Source organism: Schistocerca piceifrons, chromosome 4 (genome assembly GCF_021461385.2).
Source record: "Schistocerca piceifrons isolate TAMUIC-IGC-003096 chromosome 4, iqSchPice1.1, whole genome shotgun sequence".
In the NCBI taxonomy this organism is placed as follows: Eukaryota; Metazoa; Arthropoda; class Insecta; order Orthoptera; family Acrididae; genus Schistocerca; species Schistocerca piceifrons.
Window position 1 is genome coordinate 786,486,399 of NC_060141.1, and position 24,798 is coordinate 786,511,196.

The following is a 24,798-nucleotide window of genomic DNA, read 5'->3' on the forward strand; positions in this document are numbered from 1 at the left end:
TGCAATGCAAGCGTTCGCGCACCACATCGCGGGTTGCCCAACTCTCTCAGACAGACCAGGCAGAGTACTCCGCTGGAATCGCACATACGTTCCTCCGTCGAGGCGTTGTGGAGTACTAACCGGCCCAAATACATGGTCGCCAAGGATCCACAGAATGATACTGAACCGATGCTCTTGAGATATCAGAACCATTCCCCAAGGACTATCTGTTGCCCACAGATTAGGTTTATGTTCTAATAAAGGTAGCTTCGTCGGTAAAGGTAACTGATTACAGAAATCCCATGATTATGGTGGTCTGGTGTAAAAACCCACTAAAAGATCCTTCCGGTAGAGGGAAATCTGCTGCTGATAATCCTTTCAGTCGTTTCAGGTGACAGAGACAGTAGGGTCAGGCATGCAGGATGTACGTGTTCACAATTGTACTTCGCCTTACACTGTGTTTGCTGGACAGGTACCTGAATCTTGTACCATTTTGATCCTGCAGACACTATGGATTATCATACAAAGTACATATTGACATTAGCTGCCACTGGGCATTGAATTATATCAATATGGCAAGGTGAAATTTGTGCTGGACCGAGATGCTATTCCAGATCTCCAGCTTATTAACAAGGGAACCTCCCCATCGAACCCCCCTCAGATTTAGTTATAAGTTGGCACAGTGGATAGGCCTTGAAAAAATGAACACAGATCACCCGAGAAAACAGGAAGAAGTTGTGTGTAACTATGAAAAAAATAAGCAAAATATACAAACTGAGTAGTCCATGAGCAAGATAGGCAACATCAAGGATAGTGTGCGTTCAGGCGCGCCGTGGTCCTGTAGTTAGCGTGAGTGAAAAGTTTAATTTTTTATTTTCAGACAATTATTTTGCGAAGCTGCACAGGTACTCAGAGCAGTATTGTTTACGCGATCTTGTGTCAATCATCAAAGTTCAGGCACTCACATATAATCAACTTCGCTCTCCAAAATTCCGGGACCTGTTCAGATTTGCTTGAACATATGCAGGATTTGACGATCTACACACGGAAAAATTTGAAAACGTTAAAAACATATGTTTTGACAGAGCACAGGAAAAACTGTGTGACTGTGAAACTGTTGCATTCATTTGTTGCAGTTTATGTGACAAACTCTTACGTTTTCATCATTTTTTTGGGAGTGATTATCATATCCACAAGAAAACCTAAATCGGGCAACGTAGAAGATTTTTTTTACCCATTCGCCAAGTGTACAGATTAGGTGGGTCGACGACATATTCCTGTCATGTGACGCACATGCCGTCACCAGTGTCGTATAGAATATATCAGACGTGATTTCCTGTGGAGGAATCGGTTGACCTGTGACCTTGCGGTCAAATGTTTTCCCATTGGAGAGGCACGTCCTTTCGTCTACTAATCGCACGGTTTTGCGGTGCCGTCGCAAAACACAGACACTAAACATATTACAGTGAACAGAGACGTCAATGAACGAGCGGACAGATCATAACTTCGCGAAAATAAGGAAAATAAACTTTTCGCTCGAGGGAAGACTTGAACCAAGGACCTCTCATTCCGCAGCTGCTCACGCTAACCACGGGACCACGGCGCTCCTGAGTTCCTGCTATCCTTGATGTTGCGTATCTTGCACATGACCTACTCAGTTTGTATATTTTGCTTATTTTTTTCATAGTTCCACACAACTTCTTCCTGTTTTCTCGATTGACGTATGTTCAGTTTTTCAAAGCGTATCCACTGTGCCAACTTATAACTAAATCTGAGGGGGGTGCGATGGGGAGGTTCCCTTGTAAGCAGCTGCGTCGACCACTACGCCATCCAGACAGAGTGGTCATCACGATTACACGGACTATCTTAGAACGCCTTCCGTCAGCTCCATATTTTTAACTGATAGCACACCCCACTGTTGTAGTGTCCCTGCTCATTAGCTCCGTGTGTGTGTATACTCTGAGGGGATCATTGACCGTCATTCTCTTCATTTTATGTGTGGTGTCTGATCTTTTGAATACACACACAGCAAGATCAATTTCTTATGGGTATCGGAGAGCTGCAGCGAGTAATCAGGCTAATAAGCAGAGGCAATGCATCACTGCTGAGTGGTATAAACTGAGAATTTGGGTCTGACGGGAGACATGCGGGGGTGGTCTGTGCGGTTGTGGTGAGAACTGCACCCGGATGGGGTAGCGGTCAGTGCATCTGCCTAGTAAGCAGTAGACCCAAGAAGGAATTCCAGTCTGGCACACATTTTCAACTAGTCCTGTTGATATAATCCAACACCAAATGACGGCTAGCGACTTTAATTCCTTTGTATCTTAGTAAGAAGAAAACTTTACAGTAGAAAAAATTTAACATGAGTCACTGGGACCGTACTAATATTAAAGATTCTGCAGCAGCATAGTTCATAGGTTTTATGTGTATGAAAAGCAAGTATACAAAAAATTCATTCTAGCAATCCTTGAATTCGGGTTCAAATGAAGCATTAGCGTACTGCTAAACCAGTTGCCGCCCGTCTTCTATTAGACAAGCAATTGCGGGAAACTGCATATGACAGTGCCCCTGGAGTTTGCAGAGTTGAGGGAAAATACTGGTAAAAAAAGTTCAGAGAGAAGGCATAAGACGTCTATGAATACCTCAACCGATAAGACTTTGTATCAAGAAAGAGCCGATCTTTAGTCGTGAACATACATCTTCAGTTCATCAGTAAACTTCTTAGTATTTTCTTTTGATTTCTATTAATCATCAGTAGTTGTTGCGTTCACCAGTTTTGTTGAAGTAAGGCCTCTGCATCTGAATTCTCAGTTGCTCAGGGAGAACCAACCGGTCTACAAAGTGAAGTTAAAGGCGAAGTTGTCACTAACAGTAAGAACTAACTAAATGCTAGAAGAAGAGATACACTTAGATTGGTAGTAAGTATCATATTGAAGTGGATGCTGCTGAAGTAATAGTTACTGAGAAGTCACAAAAGTCTGGGATATACCTGATGATTTTGAGGTCTGTCTGAAACAACTAGATGCATTATACCTAAAGAGAATGAGATAATATCAGAATGACATTTTAGTTTAAATTTTGGGGCTTATGGGTTACGCAGGAAAACTTACGTCCCTTGTCGTTTCACATAATCCAACTCTCTCCCTTAAAATTTCAACAAGATTTACAAAAACCATCAGAACTGCAAATTGATACATTTCTATAGACACACCAAGATTGTAAAGCCATTGTGCAAATACTTGTGGTGAAGGTACAAGACTAGTAAATGAAAAGGGAATTGAAGGCATTAAAAGTTTTGCGAAACACGTCCTGGAAAGCTGTATACAACCTAGTTGATTAACATGAAAACGTGATGTTTTCTCTAACATAGCACACAGTTCCCAAGAAAAGCGTCACGAAATGAGTTGTATTAATTTCATTTCCTTCAAAGATGCTTTAGCCATACATTTTACACTGCGTCTTGTAAAGTGCACTATCGTTGTACATCCCTGGAGATTTAAAGTAAGTTCTGATCGTTATATCTCTTTCAAATCTTATCGAGAGGTAGCTCGATATTTGTGCAGCTTATTTCTCTGCGCATCTTAGTAGAAATAATTGCACCATCTGTAAAAAGTCTGGAGTTATAGTACTTCAATCGAGATATCTGCACCATCTGCGAAGGGTCCGAGGTTACTGTTGTGTGTCATATCATTAATACACGAAATGAACGACAACGGTTCGGAAACACAGTCTTAAGTTTCTTTAAACGTTTAAATAATTATGATTTACAGTATTGTTTGATGTAGACGGAATGTGATGCAAATGTTCGAACAGTAATGTCGCTTGACAGGATGCGATGCCGAATGAGTTAAATTTACAATGGATACTTTGCAATTTTAGAACGAAGTTTACCCTTATCCATAGCAAAAAGCACACATTTGTGTATTTATCGATCCCCTATATCACATGAAAAACTGTTGCTATTATCGTTGTGCGCTGGCTCGAGCAATTGGTTTTCCTTAGTTACCAGTCACTGGAGTGTTAGTTCTGTCGTGTTCCCAGTCTTTGTCAGTTTCTGATATATTGCCATTTTAATTAATTACTAACCAAAACCGCTCACTGTTGTGAAATTCTCTGCCAGACAATTAACCTGTGGCAGGGCAGGATGTAAATGTTTGATATTCCCCCTGCTAGTGTGGTAAAGCAGATGCGGTGTCCCTGAATCCGTGGGGATCGTAGTATGTGCTCCATGTGTGCTTCATGTGCTGTATGCATTCTTCGCTCAGAGCCTTACGAGGCAGAGGAGAATCTGTCTGGGTGGGCCTTCGCTTCCACTGGTACTTGTGGAACAGAGACCAAAGCATCGAACTGTGACTTTCAACACCTAATACAATGACAGAACTCATGTAATAAGTACTCATCACAAAAAAGGTATTATTCAACAGTGTAAATATGGCAACAGAATACTCCCTACTTCTCATAATATACACTCCTGGAAATTGAAATAAGAACACCATGAATTCATTGTCCCAGGAAGGGGAAACTTTATTGACACATTCCTGGGGTCAGATACATCACATGATCACACTGACAGAACCACAGGCACATAGACACAGGCAACAGAGCATGCACAATGTCGGCACTAGTACAGTGTATATCCACCTTTCGCAGCAATGCAGGCTGCTATTCTCCCATGGACACGATCGTAGAGATGCTGGATGTAGTCCTGTGGAACGGCTTGCCATGCCATTTCCACCTGGCGCCTCAGTTGGACCAGCGTTCGTGCTGGACGTGCAGACCGCGTGAGACGACGCTTCATCCAGTCCCAAACATGCTCAATGGGGGACAGATCCGGAGATCTTGCTGGCCAGGGTAGTTGACATACACCTTCTAGAGCACGTTGGGTGGCACGGGATACATGCGGACGTGCATTGTCCTGTTGGAACAGCAAGTTCCCTTGCCGGTCTAGGAATGGTAGAACGATGGGTTCGATGACGGTTTGGATGTACCGTGCACTATTCAGTGTCCCCTCGACGATCACCAGTGGTGTATGGCCAGTGTAGGAGATCGCTCCCCACACCATGATGCCGGGTGTTGGCCCTGTGTGCCTCGGTCGTATGCAGTCCTGATTGTGGCGCTCACCTGCACGGCGCCAAACACGCATACGACCATCATTGGCACCTAGGCAGAAGCGACTCTCATCGCTGAAGACGACACGTCTCCATTCGTCCCTCCATTCACGCCTGTCGCGACACCACTGGAGGCGGGCTGCACGATGTTGGGGCGTGAGCGGAAGACGGCCTAACGGTGTGCGGGACCGTAGCCCAGCTTCATGGAGACGGTTGCCAATGGTCCTCGCCGATACCCCAGGAGCAACAGTGTCCCTAATTTGCTGGGAAGTGGCGGTGCGGTCCCCTACGGCACTGCGTAGGATCCTACGGTCTTGGCGTGCATCCGTGCGTCGCTGCGGTCCGGTCCCAGGTCGACGGGCACGTGCACCTTCCGCCGACCACTGGCGACAACATCGATGTACTGTGGAGACCTCACGCCCCACGTGTTGAGCAATTCGGCGGTACGTCCACCCGGCCTCCCGCATGCCCACTATACGCCCTCGCTCAAAGTCCGTCAACTGCACATACGGTTCACGTCCACGCTGTCGCGGCATGCTACCAGTGTTAAAGACTGCGATGGAGCTCCGTATGCCACGGCAAACTGGCTGACACTGACGGCGGCGGTGCACAAATGCTGCGCAGCTAGCGCCATTCGACGGCCAACACCGCGGTTCCTGGTGTGTCCGCTGTGCCGTGCGTGTGATCATTGCTTGTACAGCCCTCTCGCAGTGTCCGGAGCAAGTATGGTGGGTCTGACACACCGGTGTCAATGTGTTCTTTTTTCCATTTCCAGGAGTGTATAATCGTACAGAGAATGGAAGACATGTTCAAAGAGTGTACGCCAGAGCCTAGCCACATCCCTCGTACAAATTTTCACTCCTCAGGAAACAACAAGACTGTTAGAAATCAACGGCCCACCAGAATACGCTGTTGATACAGAACTGAAGAACAGTATCACAAATTAGGGATCACGCTGGGATACGATGGACGTACTGAAAGAGTAACTGAGCAGGTAAAGGGATAATGTAATTGTGGTGTCACCGCCAGACTCCACACTTCCTAGGTGGTAGCCTTTAAATCGGCCGCGGTCCATCAGTATACGTCGGACCCGCGTGTCGCCACTATCAGTGATAGCAGACCGAGCGCCACCACATGGCAGGTCTAGAGAGACTTGCTAGCACTCGCCCCAGTTGTACGGACGAATTAGCTAGCGATGCAACACTGACAATCACGCTCTCATTTGCCGAGACGATAGTTAGCATAGCCTTCAGCTAAGTCATTTGCTACGACCTAGCAAGGCGCCATCACCAAGTATATTGAAATGGAGATTATATCTGTACAAGAGCGATGTTATACAATTACGGATTAAAGTTAAGTATTCCAGAAGCTACGTACTTTTCTTTATAGCATTCATTACGTATCCTGTTTCAGACCTCACGCCAGCCTGCGTGAGTTTAAGCGCGTGTCTTTCGGCTTCCTCTCATTGTGTCTAGACTGTCTTGTCTAGACACAACAGTAAATACTGTGGGTTTTGATCCTGCACTGCATCAGCGAGGGCACGCTGCCAACGAAATGGCATGCCCAAGTACATTGTGTTCTGTGTTCCGTTCCGCTCCGTTTTAATATTTTCACATTCGCACTTCCGTGACGTGTAAGGGAAGAGCGTACAACAACACAGTTACGCCTATAGTGGAAAATATTTAGAAAACTTGTAACTGCAAGGAAATCTCCAACTCTCTGCCAAATAATGGCTCACTGATGACTCTTGTCAGTTTACTGGTCACAATTTTCGTTAAACAGTTCTCTTTTTCAGCGGCTTGTGCCTCCAAACATCGGCTTGTGCCTCCAAACATCGGCAAAGAGATAACTGACCTGGATGGATGATAAGACAGACTCACCTTCTCATATCACGACAGTTGTTAGTTTATCTTAGACGTTGTAGCTCTCGTACTTCCCCTGTAAAAGGGGATTTGCCCTCTCTTTTAGCTGACCAAGAGACGACTATAACGTCTCTGGATTTTCTGGGCTCCACGCTAAATTAACAACCTGGAGGCTTTCGTGGATGACTCATCCTATTTCGGTCAAGTGATCAGCCATCCACATGCATCTGCCTCAGTGCTTGATCACCTCCTTATTGAACTCAGACTCTATTTCAAGTAAATTTTTTCATGAACCGTCGTAGTAAAAATATTCATTGTGTGTATGTGTGCGTGTATTTGTGTTTGCGTATACGTTTATATTTGTCTGCACAGAATAAATTAATCGCTCTTAGTAGATCGTATATGGGAGATGAAATCCTTGAAGTTGTGCGCTAAAGTAACAATCTTCACAATCAAATCAGGACTGTGGTCTACTGGCAAAGTGCATGCCTGGATATCGAAAGGTCGTGAGATCGAGTTCGGAAATGACTACTGAATATTTCAGTTTCGCCTTTTAGTGAAGTGAAGATTCGCCAGAAACATAGCGTGATTCGGATTCCACGTTAAACTGTAGATCGCCTTTTCCCAGTAGAAAACGGAAGGCGACGAAGTGAACTTCAGTTGATAAATTAGCACCAGACCAATGAGCCACAATGAATTGTTATTATTATTACTATTAGTACACACTTGATAGGCCTTTATCAGACCACGCGAAGCATTTATAACTACTTGTTCTTCCAGTACTGTCTCATTCATTCGCTAACGACCGTCTTCCTTTCTTCAGTCCACTTCGGTCTTTGAGCTTTAGGTGCTGTCTTCTCTGACATTACTTCCCACCTGTGTATTTTGTGTCTATAGACGCTTTTGTCTGTAATGTCCGCTGAATCTACCTGTACAGTTTCCAGATCAATTTTGACTTGCGGCATCCAATGTGTAGTAGTTTTGAGCCTCTGTATGTATCTATTCTGTTTGTGAGTCTTGTCTGTGGGAGTCTGCTGATGTGGCCGTAAAATTTTAGTTGTCTTTTTCAGATGCCCGCTGCCACGTTGGACAACTTCTCTGTGGTGTCTCTGGAGTGAAGCCTGTGTCCTTCGTCTGTGAGTTTTGGGCCAGTAATATTCGTGATAATTTTTCTTCTGTGAGGATCTTCTCCAGATCGCTCATCGTGTGTAGTCTCAGTGTCTCGCAGGATTATAGCACCTCAGGTTTGATTACAACATTATAGAGACGAATTTTGATGAAAGTGGACAGACATTTTTTGTTGTAGATACCCTGTGTTTTCTATAAGTCTCTCATCTTCAGTAACCTGGTATTCTGCGTGATTCTCTCCTTTCCTGTTGGTTCGAGCACTTCTCCAGGGTATTTAAAATGTGTTACTCTGTTGATGTTGCCATATTTCGTGTTTAAATTCAGTATGTTGTGTTACGTGCAGAAGAACTCTGTTTTTTTTTTTATTTTTTTTTAAGGGGATTTATAGCTCCTGTTTTTCTGCGCACTATTTGAGCACTGCTACCTGCCTAATTGCTCGCGCTTCCACAATGAATTATTATTATTGTTATTCAGGCAAGTACGTGCACAATTTTTGTTACGTCTGTAGTATCAGATTCGCTGTTATATGGTTTATATGAGAATATAAATACTTATTTTAAGTCGCTGTTAACGAAGATTTTTCAGGCTGAACTAACTCCACTAGTGGCACTTATCAAGAAGATTGATAAGTGTACATTCCCCAGCTAATCATTAACTGCAGTAACACAATTCATCACTACAAGTTGTCTCCTGAACATCATTCAGTTACAGTGCTTCACATTAGAATTTCTTTCGCTTCATTAGGTTAAGTAAGTCCCTAATATATGACTGACTTTAACCCTTACACAGTTGTGTGCCGTAAAATTTCAGAGCGAGCAGGAAAAGAATGCTATACGTTATGGCAACTAATTACGTCGGCGATCTCATCGTGTATGAAGAACATTCAGGGTGCGTCAATCAGCTAATGCCGTGTCGGCTTATTGATTGGGCAGCTATATACCGTGTGTTGATCTATGGCACCAACAGAACAGTTTAGGCTTTAGTATGAAAATCCGCACAGTGCACAAGCAACTCACAGACCAGTGCTCATCTCACGTAAGTAGCAACTTTTACGTGGGTCAGTGCTTCTTGTATTCAAAAGATAAAAGAACTAGGAGGCTAGATGTTGGATGGGATAATGGCGAGTCACTGACGGATACCACTGTTAATTTATGCAACAGAACAGACGTTTTCCACAGAATTATTATGTGGTTCCTTGCAAATAGATTCTCCCCAAATTTTGGAAGGAAAAACGCTGTATTTTGCTCTGAGACATATTCATATCAACAATTTGTGTTGTACATGAAGAGAATTCAACATACTGACTGAAAACACGACCAGGAAGGAATATATCAGCAATCTTCTCAATCAATTAAGTTGAGCTAATTTTCCTCGTCTTACTATTTACTGTCTTTCGATCAAACGAATTATCCTCATGAAATAATTGTGGAATAATTTTCTGTTTTAACTCAATTCTTGGAAAAAAGTAATGATTGCAGGAAAATCCAACAGAAAGAATAATACGTGATGTTCAACCACAGACATTATGTATGATCAAACACATTATGTATGTACCTCCTCAAGGACTTGCGTCGTCACAATACACATATACGCTAGTCAGATGCGTCATAAATAATGCATCACGGTTTGTGAAGAACCGTGATTCCCATTCCTTGAACACTAGAACGAAAAATAACCTTTATTACCCCATATCCAAGACGCCAGTGGCTCAGAAGGAATTTGAAAACGCAGCAACCAAATTTTTAGCATTTGTCCAATAACGTAAAATATCTCATAGGTAGCATAGCAAGTTTTCAATCGAACCTAAAATAATTTCTCCTGGACTATTCCTTCTATTCCATGAACGAAGCTGGTAGCCTGGAAAAAGTACCTTGTTTCTAAAAAAAATTTTATGAGTAGATCTAGAAAACAATTTACTCGTTAATGTTAAAACTGATCGCGTATACATATCTCGTAAAGTGACTCATTCCATATTATTTTGATGGAATAGTCGTTCAAATGATCAGTAGAATGTGTAACTAACCAACTAACGTAGCCGTTAACTACAGTACGAATAATAATAAAGTATTTGGGTTAATAAAATCGAATACTGGAAGAGATAACTTTATGTATGAGAAGTGTAAATTGGAATCGATCGTCATCCTTATTGTTATTTAATTTCAGTGTTGAGAAGCAAATTTAGAGAGTGAATGAAGGTGAAATTTAACAGTGAAACTACATGTGTAACTTGAACGGGCTCTAAGACTTCAAATTTTAAAAAATGTATAAAAAAAGATGACTTACAGGAATTTCAAGTGGAAAGTAGAGTACTGTATGACTGTGGAGTGTTCGGCAGTGATACAAAAACCCCTGACGAAAACAGTCGGTTTTTATTCCAGATAGAAGCAAGTAATCTGCCAGATAGCTCCTTTTTCGTGCGCGAGTCGGTCGTAGCAGAGTTTCAGAAAACGACAGGAGCAAGAGTTCTACACTGGATGCAAAAGACTGCCAGTGATGTTCCGTGACGGGCGATTTACGGTCTGTGTCTCAGGAAAAGGTTTGTTAGATGGCTCGTTGGGCACTGCGTGATTGGTAGTCGAAGACTGGCCTGCTCTGCATTGACCCCTAGCGAGAGATCGTCTCCTGTCTTCAAAGCCAACTCTGACCACTGGCTGCTATCAATATTTCTGAGAGATACCCAGTCCTCCCCACAGTTCGACACCAAGGTCCAAATATGGTGCCGACTGGTGCAGTGCGTAAGACGGTGGGGCGTAGCAGGGTATCCAACTAGCTGGTGCCAGCTGCCCCATTGGCGGGGTCGGTATAAACGTCTCCTGAAAAGACATCTGGGTATCGTGGACGGCAAGTGTGCAGATACTTGGCGAGGGACCTACCTCGCCGGTGGTGCTTGTCTCAGTGTCCCTTCATGCCGTCCCAGAGTTTCACAGAGCGCTTCGGCAAGAAACAAGGTGCAGGTGTGGTCACTGGATGATTATGCTTACCTGGGGTCCTGACTGATGTGGATATAGCTGTGCTTCAGAATTGGTGGAGACTTCGACTACACTGTTGAGGAATGTGATTCCCTTGCTAGGGGTTTTCTGCACTGTGACAGGAGTGAGTCGTCAAGCTAGTATGCCATCAGTGGTGGTTAGCTACCATGTAGATAACATGAGGCCGTTGTGGTGTACGTACAGCATATAGCTTTCTTGCAATTCGATTTCCTTACTAGACTGAATGAGCCAAAACGCTAATGGAGATTTGGCGGGGTGTTTCCGTTTCCAGATTCATACGATGCAGCAGATACTGGTTGATGCCTGTGAAGTTCTTTGGTCTGGATTATTACAACCACTAACATTGTATGGTTGGTAGAAGCAGCGGTATAACTGAATAGGGGGTCGTCTTCCCCATTGCTGCTGCTTCAAAATCAATATCATTTGCTCCATATCGTCATTAGTTAGAGGGTTGAAAGGTTTGGATACGAAATGCTGCATGCTTTTTATCCTACAGAAATACTGAAACTCTTAGCTGTTTGCTGTGGTCCATTTTTAATAACGATGGTCTGAGGCAGACCTTCAATAGACATCACCTTCCACAAAGTCACAATAATGTGCTTCGATGGTCGTTGAGAGGACACTACTAATACATGGGGAAGTGTACAACACGTCCACTACCACCTACGATACACGTTTCAGTATGGTTCTTCTGAAATGTAAATGAATTCATTCCAATGATGGTGTAAAGTTAGCCATGTTCAGAATGTTGTCCTTTGTGTTGGCATATTCTGTGCAGTCGGTTGGATGGGGACTACCCACTCAGTATGTGTGGCCATACACTTGTTCCTGGGAAAGGTTCCTCACCGAGGTCATACAACAATATGAGAAGCTTTAGAAGCAAGGCTCGGGGGGAATGACCACACTGTGTTGCTCATTACCGATGCCGATGACCAAAACACCAGACCTTGGCAAAAGCTGTGACTGTTGGATTAAAATATTCCAAAACAGAGCATCTTTATTCCTTTACCTACCCAGACAATATGGGCATGAATGATGACCTACCTGCCACTGGAGTCAACTGGTGTAAGAGCTTTGTGATACAGTCCGAGTGGCAATTTATAAGCAGTCCAAAGTGACATTCACGTTTTTAAGAAGCTGAAAAATCAAGATGTTTGTTTATCGATTCCTGTATTTGCAACATTTGGTACGTGGGACAGCACATCTGCGTTTAAATATTTCTCAGTGGGCTTGTATTGGATGGCATAAAGATATGCACTCAGGAATAATGCCGAATTTTTCGCATTCTGAACCATACTGTTGGAGATTGTTGGAGATGCTCAGGTGGGTTCTATATAACACAATCAGCGTATTGTGGTTGGTGACGTCCTGAAGCTCATTCACAGATATAAAAAAAAGCTTTCGTCATTATATTTAAAATTAAGAAGTTCTGCATACTCTTGTAGATGGGTTATACTGTCCTAAATTTAGGACGGTCTTTGATGGATATTCTACTAGTTAAATAGCAACTACCACTACGGGGAAAAACGCAGTAGATAGGAATGTAGAGAGGTTTCCAGCCAAAAGTATCGCTTTAGGATCTGAAAAGCTTGTTCACAATCATGTAACACAGAGGCTTGTGCTGAATAGTAATTTCTTTGACTAAACCCATTTGCATTTCCAGGGAAGAGTGCTATTCGTGGAGAGATGCTTCTCTGCAGTCATATTTCCTAACAAACTCAACACGTGCACCACTACCTCTACTTTCGCTACGAAAAAATATTTGCAGTTGTTGAGATTGTACTATAGGCCCGCTTCATAAAACTTGAAAATATGGTTCGTAAAATGCTCTTGTGGTTGTCTTTTCTGTCACCAAAGAGAACAATTTTATGAAGATAATTTGCGGAGAAGGATGTGACAGCTGTAAGATGTTTCAAATATCTCGAAATTGGAATTGGTGTCTACAGTCTACAGGGTGTATTTATCGCCAACAATTGTACGTATTTTTCATCAAGACGTAATTGGAATTATCCATCTCCCGAACTCAGTTTGAGAAAGATTTTGTTTCTGATCATTTAGATAACATCTTTTCTGAGTGAAATGTACACTAGGAGTCTAAACTGACTGTGTTTTTTGTGTATTTACAATCAAAAGACAACCTCAACGAGCCATCAGGTTTTTTGGTTATGACTAAAGGTGTAGAGAGGTTACTGTAAGATATGTGCTCCATGACCCTCAAACTATGGAGGTATTCCGATTCATCTTTCACATTTGTCGTCTTGGCAATTAGAACACGGAGAGTGTGGCAAACCAATGAAATTGGTAGTTGCTTAAAAGACATAGGAGCCACGAAATTTCCTACACAGTCGGGAAGCTATGCAAGCCATGTCGAGACCTCTTGGCATACTTGTACCAAAATAATTTCTCTAGCAAATAATTATTCAGAGTCTTGGGTTGTAAACATAAATGTGTTGCAAACGTCTAAGTTCTGGTTATATTGCTACAAGGATAAGAATTTAGTGTGTGACCTTCCTGTCGCTAGCTTACGTGGTGTACATGTCTTCAGTACAAATAGGTTTCTTCCTGTGTAAAACCAGGCTGCGTTATACATGTGACACAGGCGGAGCTTTTAGTTGCTAACAGGTCTCCCGCTTAAAAGACGTCAAAGCCATAGCTGCTTTTGCGTACAGGGGGCCCAAGGCACAAGGAGAGCACACAACAAAAATTAAGAATTAAGAACTTCTGTGTTTAAAAACTGTGCTGTGATTCACCTTACAGTTATAAAAAATGTTGGTGCTGTTACTGTGTATAAAATTTTTTGGTTAATTTTTCAGTGGACAGCTAATGTAAACAAGCATTCACTTCACATATTCCACACTTACCCTTATCAAATTCCTAGTCACTGCCGCGTCTGATACGTCAGTTGGAAAAATCGCTAAGACTTTTAAAGTAATAGTAACGTGCATTTTGTTAGTTTGAAATGAGTTTTACATTGTGGAATTTTGATGTTGTCCATAGCCGACTTCGTACAAACCTTGACCAATACATTATTTACTGGTGTTAGTGATCTCTTGATGAATCTATGTAGAAACATATTTAGATAATATTTCAGATTGATTATAGATTGTAGGAATCGTACAAGTTGTCTTACATCCACCGAATCTAATAGTTTTCTGAATCAGGAGTTCACAGTGAGGTCATAGTCCCACTGTGGACGTTTTACCAGGAAATATAAAACTCAAGCAAAGAAAAGCGTTGTTTCGTAAATACACATGCGTTTTTATTAAAACACGTTATTTTCTTTAGTAATTATACTACTCATAACTCGAAAAAACACCAAATATTTATCAGCATTCCTATTACAGCATTATGAAACCTGCACATATTGTGACGATCATTTAAATAATTTTATTACTGAGAACCGAAGCGGTAAGCCAATTAGCCATAAAGACTTTTTGAAACTTACGTTTTAATGCTGACTGGTTAGGTACGTGGTGTACTTGAATTAAATATAACTACAATTTCGTCTCAAATATTTGTTATTTGTAGAAAATGTAGCTCATCATAGCAGCATTACCAATATCTGTTGAATAACATAATGATACCAACTCCTTTCATTTATTTAATCCCATCAACTCATTGAACCAAAACTTCTATTTTAAGGTTTGTCTTTTAAATTTTTTAAAAGAAACGTTCACACTTACTAAAGATTTATCCAGTTAAACGGTAAACATCAAATACGCCATTATTTGTGTTCACCTTGAAAATTTTTCTACTATGTAATTTTTGTGAGATAATTTAGAAAAAAATTTGAGGTGAACTTTCAGCTACTCGGGAAGTAGTAGAGTTAAACGTAAATGAGTTGATATTTTACTGAAACTTAGTCTGGGAAAGCTCACATCTCCGAAAAACCGCCCCGTCGTATATACGAAAGTCTATTCTATTATATCATTGTGTTTGTGTTTCAGATGCAGTCAGCTCAAGAAAGAAGACCTTTGCCACCAGCTGCTACAGAGCGTCTTTTACTAGATATTAAACCATTTCTCTTTATTTGTAAGATATTTGGTTTGATGCCCTTCTCAGTTGATGCCGCAAATAGATCTCTTCAGAGAACAAGGAGAGAATTTTTGATTTGTGTCGTTCTCGCCAGTCTGCATATCATTTCAAGTTGTGTACAAATATTTTTCTACATTTATATCCTATCAAGAGAATCACCACTTCAAATTGTTTCATTTGTCTGTTGCATTAGCTTTGACGTCCTGGCAATCATTGCTATTGTGCATGATGTTTTATACAGCAGGGACGAATATGAAAGGATGCTACAGCTAATTTGGATCTGCGACAGTAACCTCACAGCCAGTATCGCACCAGTTCCTAGATCGTATGCTAAGCTTATGAAGTTGCAGTTCCTTCCGTTGCTTTTACTGCTTATTGTAAATGGCTTTATTGCAGCTACAGAAGGACAAAACATAAGGTGGATTTTAATGTCTATTAACTATACTAAGGACCAAGCCATTGTTTACACAGCAGTTTTAAGATTCGCTAATCTGCAGTTACTTGTACAGCAGAGATTAAATAATATCAACTCTCGTATGTCTACCTGGTGTACTGATGGACAGAGAAATATTAATCTTTGTCAACGAAGTGCACATGGCGAGAAATTCTGCAACATAAATCAGCACAGTCTTCGTACTTCGTCTGAGGTACGGTCCATCAGGCGAGGCTATCAAGCAATCTACGATTTATCCGTAGTAACCAATTGCACTCACGAGATGTTTCTACTTCCCTTTTTCATTATTGCTTTTTTCAATACAGTAACAACAGTGTGTTTCTCTGTTACAAAGGAAAATATTTTTAGAACCAAAAATAATTTTACACTCATACTTTTGGCATCGTTTATTGCACAAATAGTCCCAGTGTCACTGGTAATCGTGACTGCCCACTGTGTGACGTCAAAGGCGCGCCATGTGACTCGCCTGGACTGTATGTTTCTGCAGAAGGGGAGCGCTAGCAGCGTGGGTGTCCACAGAGAGCTGAAGCTGCTGAGGCACCAGATGGCGTCTAGGAGGCCCACGGTCTCCCTCTTTGGGTTCCTCACCCTGAACCTGGGGCTCTTTGTTGTATACTTCTCTGTGGTCATCACTTACTCCACTGTGCTGTTGTCTTTCAGATAGAGTTGCTCCTCAAGTTGTGTTACTGAGCGAGGTGGCGCAATGGAAAGGCACTAGATTCATATACTGGGGTCCAGATGGCTGTCGAGCCGTCCAAGACCAGGTTCTTTATGTTTTCCCTGAGTAAAATCCGATAAATGTCCGAATATTTCCTTTCACAGTATGAAGCCACTGGTCTTCCTCAATTTCGCATCTTCTTTGCATCTTTTTCTTTTTGTGTTTGCGGAAACAGCCGAAAGAACAGAAGACTGTGACATTACTTCATTGATAGAGAACACACGTGAGCTGACACATGCATGGGGGTGTGGATCGAGAAAGGACTGGTACTAGGGTGATCTATGCAGTTGTGCGTAGCTACAGTGCCCTGGTGGTGTAGTGGCTAATGCATCTGCCTAGTGAGTAGGAGACGTGGGCTAGAATCCCGCCCGCGGTACAAACTTTCATCCAAGGCTTCAGTCTGCATGTGGTACATCACAGATGTTTGAGACTAGGAAAGGTCTCAGGAATCACATAGTTTCATGCCTATGTTTCAGACAGGGTCATCCACACTGCTCAATGTTGATGTGCTATTCCAATACAGCTGAAGAGCATCTGCAGTGATGTTCGAGTTTAGTGGGAATACCAGGTGAGCTGAGGCATCACTGGAAATTGAGACTGAGAAGGTAGGCTTGCTGGGATAGTCCATGAAGTGGTGTGTAGCCATTGTGCCAGGGTGGGCAGTGGCTAGTACATGTGACTGTCAGCAGAAGAGCCAGGATCGAATCCTGGCCTCGGTACGAATTTTCATTCGTCACTTAAATTTTCATATAAACATCACATGATGTGAATTATTTGTTATAGAATGTATTTTAACGACTGCTGCTGATCAAGTATTAATGAGAAATCACATAAAGACTGTAGTATTCTACGCATTCTGTGCAGATCAAGGACATAGATGGTAGTTCTTATTTATATTATCTTGTAAAGGCAGCTATATAGTTTGATACTTCAACTTGTGAAAAAACTATTTTCGTCATTGTAAACTCTAGCTGCTAAAACTGAATAAAAATTATTTAAATTCGAATTTGGCCTATTCTGCCACCTATCAATGTAATTTTTCTACAGATTTATTTGTGTTTATTTGAAATTTGAAGGTGATGAAAACTGAAGCGCAAATCCCCGAAAAACAACCCATATAATTACGACCAACAGGTTCATCGCGTGGGCCACCTGATGACACTCGAAATGATTTTCGGTGTGTTCGCACTGCGGTAGTTCAACATGAAATTCTCTAGTGATTACGATATTCGTATCATTTTGAAAAATGAAGAAAACAGCGGGACAACTGCTAAATCCACAATCTTTTATTGGGTACCCGACAGCATTCGGCACAGTTAAAACTCCATCAGCTGGTGTAAAAAACAAAATCGCTTATCTGTCTGAGGTCATCCTCACCCCAATGTTGTCATGGAACCAAAGGTTCCGTGTCAAAAAAGTAAAAGGGACAAAAACTCCATAACAGCCGTTCCATCGCGGTGTGCGACCTGTTTGTGTTCCTGTGTTCCTCATATGATATACATCTCGGGGCAGAATGTTGATTGTTGATAACAGAGTATAACCGTTTGATGAAATTTTAGTCACGCAATATGACCTGAGGTTTATCAACTTGCAAACGTAAAAATCAACAAGACGTCAGGCATAGAGATTGTGCAGTGTAAGAAATATATACAGCCAGGGAATGGCAGAGGTTGGTTGACGTTGATCACAGCATCTTCAAGGGAATATTGTTGCTTGTAACACATTTTCCAACCTCACTGTATCCGGGTTCCTGAACTGGAGTCGCCAATTAGTGGCCCTAGCGGACCAACATATTCCCCGATGGATTAAAGTAAAAATTTTGCATGTGCTCATTAGGCAGTTTTTATGTTTTACTCACTTCAACATGAATGGCCTGTGGTGACTTTGGCGGTATTTTCCTTGCAACCTGCAGACAAGGTGTCACCTCTGTTTCCTGCAGACAAATGTGAAGCTTGTACGTTAATCTACCAGTCATAGAACCACAAGTACCGCGTAACTGAGAGTTGATGTATCAGCAAACTGAATGACGTAAGCTGCTGCTTCCAGTATGTGTCGACGTGTTGAAGAGTGCCATAGTTCACAAAAAATTCCTCTGGGTTCTACTCCACACGTATTCCTTGCTTATACTTTATCGATTTCCACATTTTCCAGGAAGGTGCCTGCATAGTTCTTCAATTTCTTTGCGAGTGATGATCATAATGACATGCTTGCACGAAATGTGTAATTCTTCTTGGAGGTACTGACGAAATGCAAAAAAGATTTAGAACTGTCCAGAGTCTATGACTGAATGTGCGATTAGTGATTACTGGTCTAACGACACTGGCTATGCCAAGCTATGTTCTTGAAGCTTTTTGAAGCATTTAATTTTGATGGTTTGTCTCCCTTCAAGTGATCTGTCTCGGCTTTTGCATGTCACCGTACAGCTGTAGTTCTCGTACTCACGTGCTGATTCTTCTCTAGCGTCAGACTCACACTCATCACTACCTTCCAGCGTGTCAGTACTCTCTTGTATTAAACCCCCCCAGTATTTTTACGTTCTGATACCATTTAATATGCATACAGGGTCCATCCTCCACTCTGATTTTAAATTCATTACTCAATGTGTAGTGTCAAAGCTAATTCTCGAGTAGCAACCCAGCACCTCTCCACCTACTGATGCCTGCTGCAAATACATGTACGTCACCACCAAACGCAGGAACAGTCCCACACTTGCTTTATGTACAGCTACAACAAAGCGAGTCTCGTAAACAGGCGTTCTTACAGTGTTGGCAGTGACATAGGTCTGTATCTTTACGGATAAATTGTACTGATAGCTATTTAAAGAGATACAATATTATTTCATAACCATTTTTCCAGTCGATTTTAAACTTTCCAGCTGGGGTCCTTCACTTATTAAAATCACATATGTTTCAAGAATACGAAGTTTAAACATTTCGAAGTCAGAACGCAGTTAGCATCGAAAACATGTGTCAATCAGCAGCAAAACTGCTAAAGACATCTTCTCTTGAAATTAACTACAGCAGTGTGTTCTTGAATTTGGCGATAAGATACAGTTTTTGATTTTGGTTAGATTTTGATATGTGATTTCCATGTTACATTGCTTAGCTGCTTTATTAAAGTGGTGATTTAACTTTGGAAATCATCTTCGTTATTTGCTGTCAGTACTGCATCATCTGCATAACATATAATATTCACCATTTTATTTCCCATTTCATAGTCCAGTTTATTTCTTGCATCGTTAATGATGTAGTCTGTCATTAAGTTCAACAGGAATAGTGTTCATGAGACTTCTTGTCTTGTCCCTTTAACTAGTATAATTTCATCTGTGGATCCTTCCATTCTCTTAAGTCTAGTATACACCTTCTATGACTTTTACGAAACCTATTAGTACTCACCCATGAATTAAGGTTTGAATTACATCCTTTTTCCTAATCCTGTGAAAGGCTTCTGACATGGCAACAAAGCACAGGTAGACAGAGTTATTAAACTCTGTGAATTTTTCCACAACCTGCCTTAAAGCTATAATAACATCTAGTGTGCTCCTGTTTCTCCTGAAACCTTGCTGTTCTTCCGTTATTTCTGTATAACTCTGCATTCTGTCTGTGGTTACTGATTTTAACAGTTTTACAGCGGTATCAAGCAATGTAATTGCCCAGTAATTAACTGATTCTTCCTTATGTCCTTTTTATTCACCATGTTGTAACACATTCCTTTCAACCTCTTAGTATCTTGCCTTCCTTCATTATACTATTAAACGTATTACGAAGTTGTTGATATAATGCCTTCAACCCATTTTTTTTATTTGTTCATTATGTATGCCGTCTGGCTCTGGAGATTTTCTATTTTTAAGTCATTTTACTGCAGTCCGTATTTAGTCCAATAAGGAGTCTATTTGGTTGTCATTTTCTATGTTTGTTAACTAATTTTAATTTCCACCTCTGCTCCATCCTTATACTGTAACTTAAAATATTTTTCCTGCTGAACTTTGGTTACATTGTGTATTTAAATGTATTCATTAACATCGTTCTTTTGCCTTTGGAGTGTCCACCACACTTTCTTTTGTGATGTATAAAGATTTCATTCCATAGCATTGGTGCATTACTCCCCATAATCCTATTTCATTTTCCGAATATGCGAGTTCCCCTTGTTACAAATGAACTGATATTCCGTATAACTGTCTTGACTTTGACTGACCTTACATTTCAGGAATGCTTTATTCTTGTGAGTAGCTAATTCTTTAACATCTTGGTTACACCATAGTGTTTTGTATGTAGTACCTCATCCATCACATTCACCTTTTAGCAAAGATTTCAAATGTAAACCATCACCAGAACTACATACCATCAGCTTTAAAATCATGCCTCCACTAAATAAAGAGGTTATAGTTACAAAAACACAAATACATTAGGTTTGAAATGACATCGGAATAAAATAAGTATAAACACTTCAGTAACATTACAACTCAAATATCTTGAAACTGTCAGTATGCAGAAGCCCTTTTTTTTTTTAAAAAAAAAAAAAAGTCAGCTAACGTTAACGGCAATTTTAATACAGGAGAAAGTATAACCACACAGCCATAGTGCAACTATAGCCATGAAGTGAATTTACTTTGATCTGCACCCACCCCCCAGCCAAACTCGCTAATGTACGCCTGTGTGGTGGCACTCGACTCAGAGGTAAGCTGATCACAAACGTGGATGTGGACGAAAGCTTCACTGCCAGTATTTAGCTGTCATGGGGAGTAGGGGTGGTGACGTGAATTCCCAGATCACCAGACTCAGCGTCAGTTACCTCTATTAAATTCCGGACCTGTTCAGAGTGTTTCTTGGTGTGACGAGTTGTGCCACTTTGGGTGGTGATCGGTCTGTTGGACAGGCACCTTCTATCAGTCAAATATTTTTAGAAGCCTGAATTTCTTTTTGCCTACTTTATTTAGTACCTTTTTTGCATTTTCTCCTGTCAGTTAAATGCCATATCTTGCATGTTACAAAGGATTTCTGTTGGACCTTTAGTTTTGGCTATTTGATCTTCGGCTGCTTCTGCTGTTTCATTTTTCACCATTATCGATTCTTCTTCCACTGTGTTCCCATCCCCTGTTTCAAACTATGTTTCGATAAGGCACACATCTAAACTCTCGAAAGATTCTTGTTCCTATACCTTACACAGGTCCCAGGCCACTAACTTCTACCATTGTGCAAAAATACAGCTTTCATCCATAGTTCATAAATCTAGTCTTAGGAGTAAACATCTTGAGACTGAAGCTCTTCAGTCTATGCTTACTTACAAACAGATTAGTTTTTGGAGAGCGTCCACATTGAGCAATACAGAATTTTTACTTTTATTTTTGTTCCCCAAATATGTTTTGCTGAATTTCCAGTAGCATCAGCTGTTTTTTATTGTCTTTTTATTACTACATGTTGTGTATTTCCTGGATTTTATATTATTTGATGACAAATTGTGAAAGAAAACAACTGCATTAAATAATATAAGGTCCAAGAAATCCACATCATGTGGTAACAAGAAGACAATGAAAAAGTGTACTGATGATTCTGAAACTTCTGCAAAATATCTCTGGGGAATTAAAATAAAAATAGAAATATGTTTGGTCAAGGGAGATCCTCTCCAAAAACAAATTCAATCTGAGCAATGTTTAAACTGTGCTTTGTACAACAGTTGATGTGATGTGGGTTCCACTTTCATTCCTGTACAGTTATCACCAGTTAAGATAAGTGAGGTCATATGATATGACTGACATACTACTAATCGTGTGTTCGGCTGCTGACTTTCCTTTCACCATCCACAATGGCCCATTCCTTGCTGATACATTACGAGAGCTGTGCTGTACAAGTATTTTAATATGTAAAATATAGGTGAGTATAATGGATGTGTCTGTTGTATGATGCTGTCTTTGTTTTGCATGAAGATAATAACGAGAGAAGGGAGAGGATGAAACCCAGTAATATGATTTCAACAGCAATGCGGGACAGAATGTTATCTGTAACGTAATCTACATCGATAATGTCACAGTGTAATTTCTATACAAGTACCATGAAGTGACTTAATCAACAGCAGACCCAAAACAATTCTACAAATCAATTTTACACTACAGTATGATAAAATTGTTAATTAACAAAACACAGATGAATACCTTAGAAATATGTTTAAAGCAACGAATACCAATGTGATGATACAGAATTTGTTATACAAATTACACAGACTTTTTCATCCTATAACTAGACATGACTAGATGTTAGTGCTCTACAAAGTTGAATAACATTTGTACCATGATCTTGGTAGTACAGAATAATGTTTATAAGACATCAGAGAAAAACTAAATTCATCATAAGCTACAAACACACGTACGTAATTCAGATAGTCAGTCCCTACAATAGACTCATGTAACCGAAATAAATTTGAAATAAATATGGTTGTCAAAATACCAAAAAATAATGAATATGTTTATTTCTCCAACAACAACACAGTTATGAGGTAAATGATAGAGTCTTCATATACCACTATTTTACGGAAGAACTATGCGTATCACAAAGTTTTGCTAAATTTCATTACTATTTTCAAGTCATTGCTTTAGTAGATGACCACATATTGCAAGAGTAAAAGTATTTACTCTTACAGATCGTTACTATTAAATAACTGTATTCAGAAGATTTTTGTTCAGCATTAAATTTGAGCTAGTTTGAATCAATATTTTGAATTCTTCGAAGTTTTCCATAAATTACAGATAATATCTTGAAATGATACTTTATAAGCGAATCACCTTACTTGTGTGTAGTGAACTGAATGATGATCTGATCTGTCAGATTTTCCTTCTGAAATCCTAATGTACACTGGCTAAATAAATTGCAGTTTACGTAGCTTGAGTCTGTTAGTAGAGTAATTTATGCATAGTCCTTTATGGAAGGAGGCAAATATTGCAAATAATTGACAGATAAAATAGCATGTCTTACTACTGTGTTTATATGGGAGGATATATGGAACGATATCCATGCCATAGTCCCACCTGCCTGCAATTATGTGATGTCAACACACTATGTGACTCTGTATAGTGCTCATGTTTGTAGAAGTGGAACATTTACTTATGATGGAATTGATGCAGTGGACATTACCTCATTTGAGGGATTTAACTAAGCTTTTGAATGATTTGGAGCTGGAGAAATAAGTGCATGTTTACGAAGGCTACTAATAAATCGTCGTTGTAGATATTCTGCAACACCTTTTCACAATTATATCTTTTGTTATAATCAACCCCTCTGCTTTATGCGTTTTTCAATATCCCCTTTCACCATAATGCATGCTGTACACAGTAGTAAAAGATCTCGAAATCGTAGGCAACTTCCAGTAAATTAATGAATAAGCCAAATTTTATAGATCAAAATTCCAAATCCCTACATATAATTGTAGAATATTCTGAGATTCGTAATTTCATTTTGTCTTCATTAGCATTTAAGCAGCAGCTCGTCAATACGTAAAACTGAAGTACATATAGCGAGCCACTTTATCTCAAGTTCCTATTATTGCCACGATATATGATTTAGGAGCGTTCAGTGAAATTGAGCGTCATATTACTCACTTCACTGTGTTCACCTGTCACTGGTATGCTTTTTCCTTGGTCCCACATAGTCGTGAATTAAGTCTTGTTTTCCTCTGCCGTTGGTGAGCCTCTAAGAGTGTTCAAATGGATAACATGCCAACCACTCTTGCATTAGTAAAATTAATATTTAACTTACGTGCTACATGCTGGGAAGGCTGGTTATATGAGGGTATCACATTCCACTGACAACGTTAACCTAGATGTAAATGTAAATGTTATGTGACTAGGGCCTCCCGTCGGTTAGACCGTTCGCCAGGTGCAAGTCTTTCGATTTGACGCCACTTCGGGGTCTTGCGCGTCGATGTGGATGAAATGATGATGATTAGGACAACATAACACCCAGTCCCTGAGGGGAATCGAATCCGCGCCCTTACAATTGACATTCTGTCGCACTGACCCCTTAGCTACCGAGGGCGGCCAACCTAGATGTCAAAGCTTATGATGGAAGCGTTTATCACAACTCCCACAAATGAGGAGTTTAACTCATCTGACTGGCATGTGGCACTTTTAATATTCGTCTTTGTGTCCAAGTCGTTCTTCAGATCTCACTGCTGCTCTGGTGCTCAGTAGTTCTAAGAATGGTTTGACGCAGCTCTCCATCGTGCTTATCTGGTATAAGATTCCTTATCTCTGAATATCCACTGCAATCTACATCCGTTTGAAGCAGCTTACTCTATTCAAACCTTGGTCTCCCTCTATACTTTCTACGCCTCTCCCGCTTCCCTCCTCCACCGTTAATACCACAAATTGTGCCCTATTGACTAATCTCTTCTTTAAGCAAAGTTGTGTCATAAATTAAATTCTTCCACAATTACGTTCAGTACTTCCTTATTAATTATCCTGTTTTCCCATCTAGACTTCAGCGTTTCTCGCCAACACTACATTGCGAAAGTTTCTATTGTTTTCCTGTCTGAA